Genomic DNA, 16,229 nt, shown 5'->3' on the forward strand with positions numbered 1-16,229 from the left:
TTCCAGACCCAAAGTGAAAATTAAGAAGAAAAAAAGAAAAAGAAAAAAAAATCATTAGTCCCAGGACCTGCCAATAGGCAGAATACTTAATAATAATAATAATAATAATAATGTCTACAATTCTTCTCATTTTCTTTTTCTTTTATATAATTGATATCTTTTTACTTTCTAGTTTCTCGATACAGACAGTTCTTCAAGTACGAGAAGCTGCAACTCGATGAGGATGATAGACATCACGAATTGAATAAAAAAATCAGTGAAACAATAGATGAATGCAATCAATGTTTACCAGCCTGTACAGAGATACAGTATGCAGTTGAAAGTTCTCATTCGAAATTTGATATTTCAGCTATGGTTTCCAAAAGTGAAGAAGGGTAAGTATATTACAATTCGTGTTGAGCACAAAAAAAAAAATGATTTTGCAGTTTTTGGAAACGTTAAAAGCTATTTTTTAAAGTTTTAAAGTTAAAAAACAAAACTTGTTTGGTTTTTTATCAAAACCGGTTTTTGCTTTTAAAGTCGATTTTGATTTTCTCTCAAAAACCAATTTGTGGTTTAAAACCGATTCGATTTCCTCTAAAAATGGTTTCGTCTTTAAAACCGGTTTTGGTTTTCTGTTAGAAATCTGTTTGGGTTTTAAAACTGGTTTGTTTCTCTATAGAAACAGTTTTGCTTTTCTACAACTGGTTTCGGTTTGAAAATTACTTCAGTTTTCTGTAGAAAACGGTTTCGGTTTTAAAACCGATCAAAAACCCGGATCCAGAAACTGGTTTTGTAGAAAACGGAAATGTTTGATGAGAACCGGTTTTTTCTATTTCTATTCACGATAACCTACAAAAAAAGAGAGTATTAACAACTAACTACAAAGCTGATAAATTAAGACAATAATGAATGTACGCATGTGTGTTTGATTTTAACTATATTTATAAAAACCTGTCATGGATCTGTGTCCTTGATATAGTGAGAAGTCAGTGTGTCCTGTATATTGAGGTACCAGATCTCTAGGCTCCGTCCTGAGTACCCTAGTTGGAAACAAATTCTACGTCTCTGCGGACCAACAAATTAAATTTGCGGACTCGAATATTTAATTACCTATAATAAATTATTTATTCGTAATGTTCTTACGTAGTTGCTGCTATTTACAATAATTGTGTTTTTATTCTAACAAAAAGCTACATTTAAATTCTTTTCCTTGTTGTGCCTACATTATCACGCGGACCAACATTACTTTTATTTAATGATTTCACAACCGCAAAATTAGTAGCTTAAAGTTAGTTTCGATGAAAATGAACTATACAATAATTTTTCTTTTTCGAACGTATATCAACATTTGGTACGAAGGATACTAGTGACTGTTATAGAATATGGAATGCATTCTGTGAGAAAGCAGTCCTATCAAATCTATTCAAAATAATGCAGTATATTGTCGATATACTCAATGCAATAATACACGTGTCGAACGAGTGTTTAGCATTGTATTGAAAGCTTTATTGTTAGATAATAGAAAGACAACGTCAACAGAATTTTTGATGGCTGATATTTGTAGTCAGCTGAAGTTGAAAATGCTCTGTCAAAACCTCCACAAAACGGTTCTTACCAAACATAGTACTCTTCTTCATGTAGCAAGGAGCTCCATATAGAATAATAATAATAATAATAATAATAATAATAATAATAATAATAATAATAATAATAATAATAATAATAATAATAATAATAATAATAATAATAATGTAGGTGTCTATAATCGCCATTGTTTTGTAACATTTTCATTTAGTTTTGTACAGTATACCCAGTGGCGTATTTAGGATTTCGTTACGGGAGAAAAGCTACGCACAACACGGGAAGCAGGGGAGCATTGCCCACCTGAATTTGAGAATTATATATATTAATTTTTACATAAATTGAGGTTTTAAAGGCAAAAATTGCAGACTAGTGAATCTTATGTGATATGATATACACAAACATTTAGCAGCGAATCTAACCTTTTATTCTATTCAAGGAAGAGAAAGGAAGCATCCTTTTGATCCACCTAATTTCCCGGACTACTTATTCCCCTCCCTCTTGATTTTCTTTAATTCAAACATTTACCTTTCATGATAACTAAACGATGTAAATATTTCCTTGCTATAATAACTAAAGTCCCGTTATGTGGATATTCGTGCAAGTTTGGTGTTACTGACGACGGACGACTTGAATCACAACTAACAACGGTCGAAAGTATGATAGGAGAAACGAAAGAAAGTGACAACTAAGCAAAAGAAACAGAAGAGTAGAATGGACGAAAGTAGAAAAAAAAAGAACGCAGTTCTTACATGAAATACAATTTGACAAATAATTACAGCATTATTTCTGAACAAAGAGCATAAGAAAATGGAAAGTGAATGAAATTCTTAGAAATGGTCAAGATGGATTATTGTTGCACGTGGAATAATAAAAACTAACAAAATTTATTTCATTTCAGAGGGAGAGGGGGTATTTGAGCTCGATAACGCCCCTAATATGCCATTGAGTATACAGTACGTTTGGTTGGTATAAATAGTAATGTTGGTAAGAGTGGTTATAAATGTTAGAAGTAATAATATTAATAACATGCAGAAATCTTCAATTTCAAATTTGTGTCATAATTACACAAATGCTGCTAGTCTACAGTTTTGTCTTCAATTCAATCTGACAATTCCACTTATATATGGTGAACATTAATTGACATATGCAAATGCATATTTGATTTTCATATAGCCATGATTATTCATCTCTTATGTATTGGTATCCCTACCCTAATTCTCAAGATATCCTCTTCATTACAGCTTCAGTTTTCCATATGTTGTTTTAAGTCACATGATAAAGAAACTAGCCATCTTCCTCTATCCCTATCCTCTACTGGTTAGGTAAATGGGCTGGAACTTACCTTAGAGAATAACCATGCGAAAAATATTGCCGGCTTTTCAAAGTTTTTATCCAATGGACACAATGATGACCTCGCTTCGAACTCCAGGTCTTCTGAATGAAAGGAAATTTATGTCCTCATGATACGACTCTGGATTCAGTCACTTAATTTGGTATAAATTATCTAACACTGAATCCGCACACCAACGCAATGGAAACATGGAGATGGTATGTTATCTGAGGCACATTACCCAAAACGAACTGTATTCTCAGTCACCATAAATAATAATAATAATAATAATAATAATAATAATAATAATAATAATAATAATAATAATAATAATAATAATAATAAGAAGAAGAAGAAGAAGAAGAAGAAGAAGAAAATAAAAACTGACAAGCATTTTTTGCTTGGTTTCTCTATTTAAAGAGGATATAAACAGAATATTTTTGACTCAATATGCAATGGACATGAAAGTCAAAAAACTTTTTCAGATGTTAAGTAGGTTGTTAGGACAATTAGATTTATATCCTCATGAGATGAAAGACAAATCTACGTACGTTTACGTTGAACCAGCGAGATCACTTTCATCTGCATGAATTTACTCACAGAAATAAAGGAGCGAAAAAAATATAAAAGTAAATAGAAAATAAATAGCTTTATACACATGACCTCGGCCTAGATTTCTTGTCTGTCTTTATCTGCTTGTCTTTATCTTTCTGCTCAATTAAATTAATAAATAAAGAAACATATTGTAACTTGAAGAGGTTATTGGACTCATAATTGAAATGTTTAGACTTACAGTGCAATATTTAGAAACTCACCTTAGTCGTACTAATATTCAATTGACGGGAAGCTGTTTCGACGAACAACTTCAATCTTCATCGGTAGCAGGGTAAAACTTAAGCTTCAGAACACATTACATTGTAGGATTGCCTCCAACTCATTTCAACCATGGACAATTTGTGTTATGTTGATGCTTTTCGTAATGTATGGTTGCTTAACACTTTGCTTAACAAATTAACGTTTAGTAACTTTGTTCCATCTATTTTTCTCTAATTCTTGTTCTAGCAAATAGCATTTCCTTTCGAACATTTGAATAAGTTCGAACGCTAACTTTCATTTTCTGAAAACTCAAAAATAATGAGTTCTGTAGATAGCATACGATATATGCTGTTCTTGATATTTTTAAAATACAAAAATCAAATGACTGACAAAATAGCACCTAAAACTTCTTTTGGTAATAAAGAAGTTCACAAATAGCATCTTCTTTCTTTTTGTGTTTGTAAAATAATTGTTTAGTTTGAGCTAAAGACACTTATTCATATTGAATTTGTAAACTCATTAAGTTTAATTACCTAAGATACAAAGCATTAAGGTAATAATCCCTTATTGGAAATTCAAAGATCTATATAAATTGACTTAGCGAAGAAAAAAAAGAAAAGATCGAAATGAGAGCTCTAAAACTATTGCTGTGTTACACTTAAACATATTGAGGAAAATTGTAAAAGCTGGCAGTTCTATTAAAGAAGATTCTGGTACTTGTTGTCTCTTGTGTAGAGATTTATTTTGGGGGATATTAGTAATTTAAAACTATCTTAACAGTGCAGTCAAATATCGCACATGTTACACTTTTTTTTTTTTTTTTTTTGGTGACAGAGTATGTGACAAATATCTCTCTCGGCTTGTAGATGTGTTTAGAAACTGTTTTGTTATCCCACCTAGATCACGCTGATAATCGAGTGCAGAAATAAGTTTTACGTCCCACGATTATACCGGCTAGGCTAAAGGAGATAGTGATTATGAGAAATGAATGAAATGGTGGAGTGAAGAGAGTGAAACGAAACGGAAGAAACCCGAGAAAACCCACGCTCACGGTGTTTGTCCACCACAAAGCTTACTTGGCGCGAGCTTGGATTGAACTTAGACCCCAGGCATCAGAGGTAAACGCTCTACCACTGAGTCAACACGACCCCTCTAGTGCTTTAAGAATATCTATCACATACAGACCCTTCATCACAGCAGGAAAATTTCGGTTACCCTGATCTATGCTTTAATAACAATAATAACATAAATAAATAAACAAATATTTTAAAATACGGTTTATTCTTAGAGTTAACGATTGGCTTGGCTGTAATCTCAGTTGAGAAGAAACATTAATAACGTTGTTTTAAAATTAAAAATGAAATATTTGAGTTTTACGTCCCACGGTTATGCTGGTTAGGCTAAAGGAGACGGTAGTTTTAAAATTAAGTCACCTATGTTAGGCAATAAGAACTATTAGAGAAAAAACTAAATCTAGCAATACTTTATATTACATGATCTATCCAGTATTAAACCATGGCATATTTTGAGTAATAATAGGGAGAATAACATTATTTTTAAATTTAAAGACGAAAAGTGGTAAGGATTTTAAGTTGGAAAGGTCGGAGGAAATTCTTGTCGATAGTTGTTTAAAGATCTTGGACTTTATAATTACATACAAAGTTCTATTTTATCATATAGTAGTATATACAAAGCTGAACTATGAAGGTTCCACATTTTTGTAATATGCGTAGAAGAGATGGCTTCCACAATGTTCAACATAGAAGCAATATCTATGAAAAAGATGTAATGTATGTAGGTAAGAAGTATTAGAACATTATATTAGCTGTAATAAAGAACGAGTAAAGCACTCTTAAATTTAAGAAATTGCTAAACAGGTATCTTCTAAGAAACTATTGTTATCCTTTTGACGAATTTTGTATTTTGCTTGTAACAACGTACAATTATGCTTACAACTTGACAAATACAATCTTGTGTACGTGGGTCGTTCAATACATATATAAGTTTCCTTAAGAGTCTTCATCCAGGCGAAATTAAAATACCGCTAATTTTACAGTAATTATGTGATATCTTCAAATAGATAAAAGATAATTGAAATATGGAACAAGAGCGCCCTAGACAATATTATTTTGCATGAGGTACCACTACCACAAGTCACCGAGTAGCTTTCCGTTTTCAGCCGTTTAGAAACGCGAAAATAAATGCCGATTTTCAAAATGGTTCGAAATCGAAAGCAGATAAGTGAGTCGTGATAACAGTATCTCATGTAAAATAATATTATCTAGGGCGCTCTTGTTCCACATTTCGATTATCTTTTATCTATTTGAAGATATCACATAATTACTGTAAAATTAGCGGTATTTTAATTTCGTCGGGATGAAAACTCTTAAGCTGCAAAATATATTTGAGATACATTTGTAAACTATCCATACATGCAGCGACGGATCCAGGATATGATCAAGGGATGGACTAAACCATATTTTGCCGTTTTATCCAGTGTAAAGCAGGATTGAAGCCCACTTTATCTTGTGTATACCTGAGCTTCAAGGGCGGCTATAGCCCTTATAACAACCTCTGGGATCCGCACCTGCATACACGTGTACAGTGACGGATCCAAGGGGGGACTATAGGGGCTATACACCCCCTCTTGACGCTGAAGTATACACTGGATAAAATGGGCTTCAATCCTGCTTTACACTGGTTAAAACGGCAAAATATGGTTTAGTCCCTCCCTTGATCATATCCTGGATCCGCCCCTGCATGTGTAGGTGGGTCTTTCTTCACCTATCCATTTGAGATTCAAGTATTTGTCTCTCAGTTGCACCAATTTGTTCGTCCTTTGCAAAAATCACGGCTCTGACTATTTAGCTGTCTCTTTTTCGAAACTTTTACCTTGCAATGCAGACTTTAACACCGGGAAAACGATGGAAATAACTCGGCGCTAAATTGAGGCTGTATGGAGAGTAGGGAGTGGTTCTGAACCTAATTCTTCAATTTTATGTCTTGTTTGCGTGCTGTGTGGGAGTGGGCGTTATCGTCAAGAAGAAGAGACCAAGTCGCTTAATGTCGATTTGCGTTTCCCTGAAGAAGAGTTCAGGTTGGACATAAACGACCTTGTCTCCTGTCAACTGGTGATGAAGAAGTGAAGCGGAATGTAAGGAAAGTGCTAGTCAATTGATGATGAAGAAGTGAAGCGGAATGTAAGGAAAGTGCTAGACAATTGGTGATGAAGAAGTGAAGCGGAATGTAAGGAAAGTGCTAGTCAATTGATGATGAAGAAGTGAAGCGGAATGTAAGGAAAGTGTTAGACAATTGGTGATGAAGAAGTGAAGAGGAATGTAAGGAAAGTGCTAGTCAATTGGTGATGAAGAAGTGAAGCGAAATATAAGGAAAGTGCTAGTCAATTGGTGATGAAGAAGTGAAGCGGAATGTAAGGAAAGTGCTAATTAATTGGTGATGAAGAAGTGAAGCGGAATGTAAGGAAAATGCTAGTTAATTGGTGATGAAGAAGTGAAGCGGAATGTAAGGAAAGTGCTAGTCAATTGGTGATGTAAAAGTGAAGCGGAATGTGAGAAGAGTGTTAAATAGCCAGAGCCCAGATTTTTTGCAAACGGTTTGGACAATTTGGTGCAACGGTGAAACAAATACCTGAATTTCAAAGAGAATTATGTGGAGAGGTGAAAAAGGACCCACCTACACTTGTATGTATAGTTTATAAATGTATCTTTAATTTTTTTTCGACTTAGAGAAATTTATATATTGAACGACTCACATATATGACCTAAGAATGCAATAAACGAACTCGAAGTTCGTTCGCCAGACATTCCAGTGAACTATAGTAAAGTATAAAGTACAAAATATTTCTTTCACTAATTATTGTCTATGCAGATTTGATTCACATTCAGGCTATTATTTTAGGAGGTCAGTGACAAGGGTATCCATTTTCTTCAGAGATATGCAGTTTATCACAAAATATAGAAGTGAAATGTATGGCTGGACTGAATTCCTAGGTAATGTAACTGTACTGTCCACTTATTTTTTGTACTTTTATGAAGAAAAAAAGTTGGGTAAACATAGAAAAATTAGAACTTGAAACGATAATATGATCATTTTTATTTACGTACTTATATATTTACGTTTAATAATGAAATAAATAATAAAATATATTTACCTCGATACATCTTTACTTTTTATCCAATATTTCGGTAACCCTTGACTGTTACCTTTGACGAGATACGAAAATTCGACGAAAAACGGGATTGCGCTTGGTTATATTCTTATTGTTTCCTTCCTGTTTCCCAACTGTTCTATTCACTATTCTGTTGGTTAAAATTTTCGGGTAGTATTTAGTATGGCCCCCAAACCACTTGGTAGTGACTCTGACTCACTTAGTAATGACTACGGTAAGTTATTTGTAATTATGAAGTCTTAATATAATGTGGACATATGGCATAAAAACAACAGTACATAAAACAAGAACCAACTTTTGCTAGGTGGCCACTAAAACAGAAATGCTATGTAACTGATTCAGAGGATTGCGCAGCAGAGGGCCAGAGCGGCAGCAGGGGGGGTGCGTCCATAGGGAGCAGGCACATAAGCGAAGGTGGGTGTACGCATAAAGGATGTCGTTCATAACGGCTTACTGTAAGTCATAGTACCGTCGATGGATTTGGAGGAGATACTAAATACCATCCAAATTTCCTTTTAGCACAGTAAGGCGTTGTTGTTTTCATTATTTGTCCTGAATATTACAGTAAACTTATTCAAATACAGTATTCAATTTGAATATTATAATATTCAAACTTATACAAATTTGAAACTCTATGCTGTACTAAAAGAAAAATCTAAACAACTGGATAGTGTACTAGGAATGTTGGGCAAAAAGAAGGAAACCTCAGGAACGTAGCCTGATGAAATTTTGCTTTTCCATCAAATTTTTGTTCTTCATCAAAGGAAACAGTCAAGAGTTACCGAAATGTTGAGTAAACAAGAATTTTAGGAATGCTTAAAAAAATCAAAAGATTGCTATCTTGGCCAAAAATTTTAGGAATGATCCAAAAAGTGCATCAAAAGATTGCAATCTTGGCCAATAATTAGTTTTTGGATCAGGAGGCACAAACATTTTTGATCTGCCCCTAAATCGAGTTTTCGTACTTTCTACTGAATAAGCACATCATACTGAGTTAAGTGATAGTTTGGGTTTTGTTACACTATATGTAGTTCTCCATGCGTAAAGAAAATTTTTGATTGAAATATATTGGGTCTTGGATTAGGGGCCACAAAGTTTTGATTAAAATGTATATTGGATTTTTTGATGCAAGAATAAAGAAGACTTACCAAGGTAAATATGTTTTATTTATTTCATTCTTATGGATAATTTGTACTTAATTTAGACCCGGCAAAATCTTCGATGAAATTTTCGAATAACATTCGCATGAAATTCGTCAAATTTTAGCTCTAATTATGGAAACATCAAAAGAATTTTTAAAAAATTACGAACAAAAATAAAAATAGGAGAAAAAAGCTTTAAAAACATAAAACATTAAGATATATTGATAGAAGAGAAAGCTATTCTTATCTTGTGTCCTAAAAATAAAAATGAAAACAAACAATATCAAGGGTTCTCTGGTTTCTTTTTCAATGCATCATCTTCCACTACATTATTACTATTAACATGATTATACGTTTTGTCTATCCATAAGAATGTATGACTCAATAACCAATCTTTGTGAAGAAAACATGTGTAAATTCAATCCACAGTTTTCTATCTACGTTAATTAATGTGCAGAAAGTGTTTCACATAGAAGGAGTTACAAGACTGTAAAGCTAAGGAAGTAGTTTATTATAATGAGCCATTGCTTGTGATATGTCAGGAAAGTAGGATGGATTGCCATTAAATAAATACGATCAAATATATTGTATAAATCTGAAGTTCCAATGAAAATCATCGCATTGGCAGTAATTCAGTTCTTTTAGAAATTACACTTAAAATAATCTTTGTTGGGGACCGCAGTGTTTCAGTAGCAGAACGTTCACTTCTAGCGAGTGGGATTACCTTGTTCGACCCCAGCTCCAACAAGTAAGATTTGTGGTAGACAAATATCGTGTGCGTGCGTTTTCCCTTGGTTCTCTCGTTTCCTCCCACATTCGTCATTTCACCATAATCATTTGTCTAATCATCATCGTCTCTCTTGGTGCATAATAGTAGAATATTACATTTAAAGAAATGTTCTATTACAATTTTTTGGGCTCGTTAATTATATTAATAGAAAAAAAACAGTCAATGCAGTGTAAACTTCCAAATTAATAAACAGGCCTCACATAAAATTTTCTCCAAAACTCTTTCTTCGCAAGCATATACATATATGTTTAAGTGTGTGTGTGCAACTAACTTTCTCCCACCAATCCTTTTATGGCCAAAAAAAAAAAAAAAAAAAAGAAAGAAGCTTCGCAAAACATTCCAACAAGGAAGTCTCATCGTTAATTTTAGCCATTGCATCAGTTACTTGCATCTCAAGTCAAAACCAAAATTTTCCCTTTAAAAAAGCAACACAAGAGGTTGGCGAAAAAAAACAATCTATCCAAAAAACTCAGTTAGCAAGAGGTGCGCCTCACACGTGTTATGCGTCCTGCACGTAGCATAGGCTTTTACGCGGGCTCGCACCCAGTCCGTCGACACAAGTTTAGTTTTCAAAGTGTCGTTCCTAAAAGGTTTTACAATTACAAAACGGGCCTTGCAGCTGAATTTACTCGTTCGTACTTAAACGTGTTGTGGCAATCAACCAACCAATCAAACAAACAAACAAAAAACTAGTAAGTCAATTTGAAAACAATTCAATTATTAGTAAATTTCAGCATAAGCAACGTTTTAAGGCACACCCAAACAATAACCCTGTTGTAAGCAATATAGCTGTTAAATGTTTTCTTTCGTATGGCAAATAAACTACTAAATTAAATTAAAAAAACATTTAAAAAAAAAGCTCTTAAAAACTGCAACTAACTTAATCCCCAACCTCCTTGTGCAGTGCAGGGTTGTTTCACAAAACACAAGTGTTATATAATTATCCCTTAGTCTCATTTCTTGCCGCTAGCGCAAACTAAGCAAAATTTAGAAAAAATAATTCTTATAAATTAAAGCCATCTAATTAAAGTAAATGAGCTTAAAAAGTAAAAATTAAAAAAATAAAATAATTGTTTTAAGCGCTCAGGTTGCTAAATATATATAATTGCTTATAATTTGTTTATTATATATAGTTTATTTAATCACAATACATAGTACTCGCAATTTTAAATCTCACCTTTAATTCTTAGCCGTAATCGCTCGTAGCTTTACAGTGTGTTGTAACGGTTCATAAATTATTTATTTTAATTTGTTTTATTCATTAATCTTTACGGCAAGCACTCTTCTCTTCCCCAATATCTTTCCAGCAGTCGGCAAAAACAAAAACTACTTGTATGGTTTATAATAACCTTTTGTGGGCGCTAAAAGCCACAAAACCAAAGTTTAAAGCAAACAAAACAAAACAAAACAAACAAAAAATAAGTCGTCTATTAGCAATCCAAAATCAAAACAAGTTGTCCCATTCGCAATAAACCCACAAAGATCGGTCATAGTTCTGTTGTGTTGAGACTGCTTGTTCTGACTTATTAAATATGCATCCCATGGTTTTCAGTAAATATTAAGATTCATTTAAATACCTTCATCATCATTTATTTATCAAAATATCATTTAAATACTTTCATCATCACTTCGCAGTAAAGAGCAGAACAAAAATCAGCTACACCTTCTGTTCTTCCAGATTTAAATGGTAGTAACTGGAATAAATGAAGATAGTTTCCAAGATGTCTCTGAACCTATGCAGTGGTGTTTACTATCACAATAAATACGTTAGTTAAACATGGGGATAGTAAATTATCACGGGAATATACAGGGTTTTCATAAAGTCTGAACGGATTTAATTTGCTTATAATTTTCATAAAAATGCTCATAACGAAATCAAATAAAGTGCAAACGGTAGCGGAAGGATTAAATTTTTACCTGTAATCTGCACCAGCTCAGTTCATTCACCGCCACACCTCCAATTGGGCGCCATTTACGTCTACACATTCGCGTAGGCGGCGCTGGAATCCACTCACAGCGTTCCGCCGTGTTTGATCCGAAATGCCAGTAGTAGTAGTAGTAGTACTAGTCCCACTTCGAGGACGGTCCAGGACGCTTCCTGTCTCCAAGAACTTAGCATGCCACTTTGGGATTGCACTCTCAGTCGGTGCCGGCTTTTTGAACTCTTTGGTGAACTTTCGACACACCAGAATTGGTGATTTTAGCTCTGCGTACCACAGAACACATTGCGCTTTCTCTTTCACCGACACCATCTATGATACGGTAAAAAAAAAAAAAAAATACTCTTCTCAGAGGAGTGTTTCATTTATTTATTTCTTTAAAAGACACACACACCAATACAGCTTACAACTTACTTTTAACAGTCAACATTGAAACAACAATGAAAACAACAATAGATGGAATTTGGTAAGAAACTGACCCTTGCCCTCCCTCTCCCTCTCTCAACGTGTTCAGAGTTGCCGCTTATCTAACAGTGTTGCAAACTAAAAATTTAATCCTTCCGCTACCGTTTGCACTTTATTTGATTTCATTATGAGCATTTTTATGAAAATTATAAGCAAATTAAATCCGTCCAGACTTTATGAAAACCCTGTATAACCAGGATGCCAGGATATTATACTATACCAGGATGCATACATAAAATTCCGTATCTTAATCTATAATCCGTTACGTCACAACAATCCATATTCTACTCTTATATTAAATATAGGCTTTCTGGCAGTCTTCCCCGTAACTTGTATATAAACGTGATAAACGTATAAATAAGAATCGTTAGAAGTTCACCGAAACACCTAGATATCGAGTAAGATGATAATTCCGACTACTTAAGCAATGTCAAAAGAAATTGCTACAGCTATTGTACACGTGGAAAAAATCTATTTAGTGTAAACCGTTGAAAATCTGATATGGAAAGTTACAAATTTATATGGGTGTAAAATTATATAATAAAATTCCAGATTATATGAATGATGAACAGAGAAGTACTTCCTCCAACTCACTATGCAAACAGCTTTTTATAGTCGAAGAATATCTATGCAACTTAATGCGAAACTTTAAAAAATATATGAAATTTCTTATTTCTTTCATATATTAGCTAGCAATTACAAACTACTATCTATATATTAAAATGCTAGGTTTATATGTATGTGGCCAATCTTTTGGACAGTGAGTTCTCGAGAACCATAGGCTCTAGAAAGAAGCCGTTTTCACTGATGGATTGCAAATTTAGTGTAGATTGTTTAGTCCTAATTGAATATATTTTTTTTTAAAATGGCCAATATTTCTTTATTACATTTTTTAGGGATACACTGAATGTGTTGAAATTTTATAAAAGTAAAGCATCATATCCTACGAGTTATATATTCCAACACCACATAGTTGTATATAGAGGTTGTTTATCCCTCAGGAATTTTTTCATGGCCAAATGATAATTAAAAACGAAGGATAACCATTTCTCCAGTCTGAGATGAATCTTTATTTTTTGGAGTGTTTTGCCCAACAAGCACCGTATATCACGGACATTATAAATAATTGTGTGTGAAACGTATTTGCTTATTACATCCTGCATGTAAGAAGAAAGAAGACACTGATTATACATGAATTAGAAACTCTAACCGGAAGTGGGCTCAAATCTTGCAAATGGTGCGAGATATTGAAAAAAGTAATCAAAAGCTCTCCCTTTATGGTATCCCTTGCTGATTTTTATCAAGACGTCTTTCACTTGTGTCTGTAAAGGGGACATGTTCTGAGGAATGAACAGTCACGAGAATGATCCTTATTCTCATATGTGAATGATGTGCTGTTAGAGAGCGCAAATTCAGCTACTTTGTGGAAAATATTTCAAAAATGTAATTGAACCCTTCCCCTCCATTAGATGAAATTATAAAATCACAGTTCGACCTAAGCGCTAGTTCGAAAATTTGTTTCAGGCGGCGTAGTCATTATTCTTTGTAAAATAAATAAATAAATAAATAAATAAACACTCTTTCCCCGTGGGTTACACATTTCAATTGAAGTGTAATGATAAAACACCCAGTTCGATCCAAGTTTCAATTATTTTAAAAAATAGATTTTAAACTGCTGATAGACTCATGAGATACTCTATTATTTGGCGTAAATTTTGAAGCCCCTTCTCCCTTAGAATGCGTATTTTAATGAAAATGATATAATAAAAATCTCAGCTGGAGTTAAGTGTTAACTATGTCGCAAAATTCATTTTAAATGATTGAGGGATTTTTCCGTGATGATGATGAAACAGACAACTTCAATATTATTTTTATATGTTGAGTGAAAGTCTAGAAATTGCCTTCTCTTTTCCCCTCACAAGAGGAATTTTCTGAAACGTTGGGACGAGAATCAAATTATATTTAATAAAGTGTCTATATAAGGGGTTTTAACTTCTCAACATGAGGGGTCGTGAGACATTTGGGTTAAATTGTATATCACTTTCTTCCTTATTAAGGTGCACATAAAAAATTGTAAATAACCTAGGTCTCTCTTTACAGTTACCTGGAAGCATTCTAAGCTAATGGTGTGGGTTTGTATAAAATTAAAAAAAAAAAAAAAAAAAAAAAAAACACAAACATTTGTTCTTAGAAAGAGATTGCTCAAATATGGAACCTGAGAACATTCCTTGATTAAAAAAATAAGCTAATTTATATTTATCTTAATTTATAAATCTAAGAATTTGTATAAACATTTAAATTTACAAATACAGAGTGTGTCTACTAAATTTCAAGACTATCAACACTGTAAGATAACCACTAGATCCACCAAGCGGAAATTGTATGTAGCTTTTAGTACCGAGTGTGTTGTGCATTGTGTGAAAAATTCACGAATTTATGTTCCGAATTTTGTGAGTTACAGTGATTTCAGTGAACTGTGTTTTCTTTGTTCATCACTGATAGTAAAGTAGAGCAGAGAATAGCCAACAAGTTTTGAGTAACCACGGAGACCGCGGACATGATTTAAATACCTTATAACAATGATGCTCTTTCTGGAGCGAACATTTTTGTGTAGCATCGTCGTTTTCGTGAGGGTTGGGACGCAGTCATGGACGACCTTAGACTTGGCCGTGTGGTAACCGTTCGAACTGACGAAAATGTTGAAAAAGTGCGGGAAAAGGTGATTGAAAATCGTTGTCAGTCCCTCCGGATGATTACGGAGGTCTTGAACATTGGTAAGGATACTGTTTGGAAGATCATGGAACAAGATCTATAGAAGAGGAAGATTTGTTCCAGATTTATGCCCCATACTGTGACAGATTCATTGAAATACGGATATTAAAAAAAAAAAAAAAAAAAGACATGTTTCAACCATTCGTTCTACTCACCTGACTATTTCTTTTCTCCAAAGGTCAAAATGAAGTTGAAAGAAAAACATTTTGACTCAATTTTGGACATCCAAAAGGCTGTGACGATGGAACAACACTGTCGCACAAGAATAATTCCAAAATGAAATCCAGGAACTATACAATCGTGGAATTGCGTGTATACAACAAAGAGGGGTCATATATTGTAGATTAGCAGCCAATCAAGGTATTCTCTTCTGCATTATTTTCCCATAATGCTCGTTTTAAAATTTAGTAGACACACTGTAAATAATTTTACTGTGCTATAAAACAAACAAACAAACAAACAAAAAAGACTGGATTTAAGACTGAAATTCAATATAAACTTGATTTCTTCTGTTTGTGAACTCTGTTATTATAAGCTATTTGCATAATTACATTTAGTTACAATTGTATAGATTGACGTAAGATTATTTTTATTTCAGCCAATTGTGGAGGAATACTTGGACTTTGTTTGGGCTTCAGTATTCTGAGTTTGATTGAAATCTTTTATTTCTTGAGCATTCGAATTTTCACAAGGATTTTTTGCCATTAGAAGGCTTTTCCCAGTTAATGTATGCTCAGCTACCTGTCCAACTGTATTAGCTAATTTTCTGCCTTTAAAAATCATGCAAACAACCAACACAAAGTCATTTTAAATGGGAGTAACATAACTCGAATATCTTGACGTTTCGATTTAGTTTTTTAAATGGTAAAAGAAGTGTTAGAGACTTAAAATATAGTTAAAATATGATCTAAACAGAAGATTCATTTTTCAAGATTTATCTTAGACATGTTAAGCTCTCGTACTTCTCAATGTGCTTTTATTTATTAAATAAATTAGTATGATATTAAATATTAGAGTTAATGCAGTACAATAAGTGATGCATAATAAACTTGTACTTTCAAAGCATTATGAAATGTTTTAATGCTATTTATATCTAATTGCCTAGAAAATATTTCGTAATTTCATAACATGGTTTATATTTACGAGGTTTAAGATGATTTCAAAGTTCATTTAAAATGAAAGTAAAACTAACAGTAAATATATCACTTTATTATACAAT

The 16,229-nt window shown here is 33.2% G+C and overlaps 1 long non-coding RNA gene across 1 annotated transcript; it reads left to right on the plus strand.

The window, feature by feature from the left end:
- Positions 1-206: 206 nt before the first annotated feature.
- On the plus strand, positions 207-16,025 carry LOC145663794 (uncharacterized). The gene is made up of 3 exons (XR_014127269.1): positions 207-374; positions 7,631-7,722; positions 15,609-16,025. It is a non-coding gene; the product is annotated as an uncharacterized LOC145663794 (long non-coding RNA).
- Positions 16,026-16,229: the final 204 nt, after the last annotated feature.

The sequence above is a fragment of the Thermobia domestica genome, chromosome 11 (assembly GCF_964235325.1).
Source record: "Thermobia domestica chromosome 11, izTheDome1.hap1.1, whole genome shotgun sequence".
NCBI lineage: Eukaryota > Metazoa > Arthropoda > Insecta > Zygentoma > Lepismatidae > Thermobia > Thermobia domestica.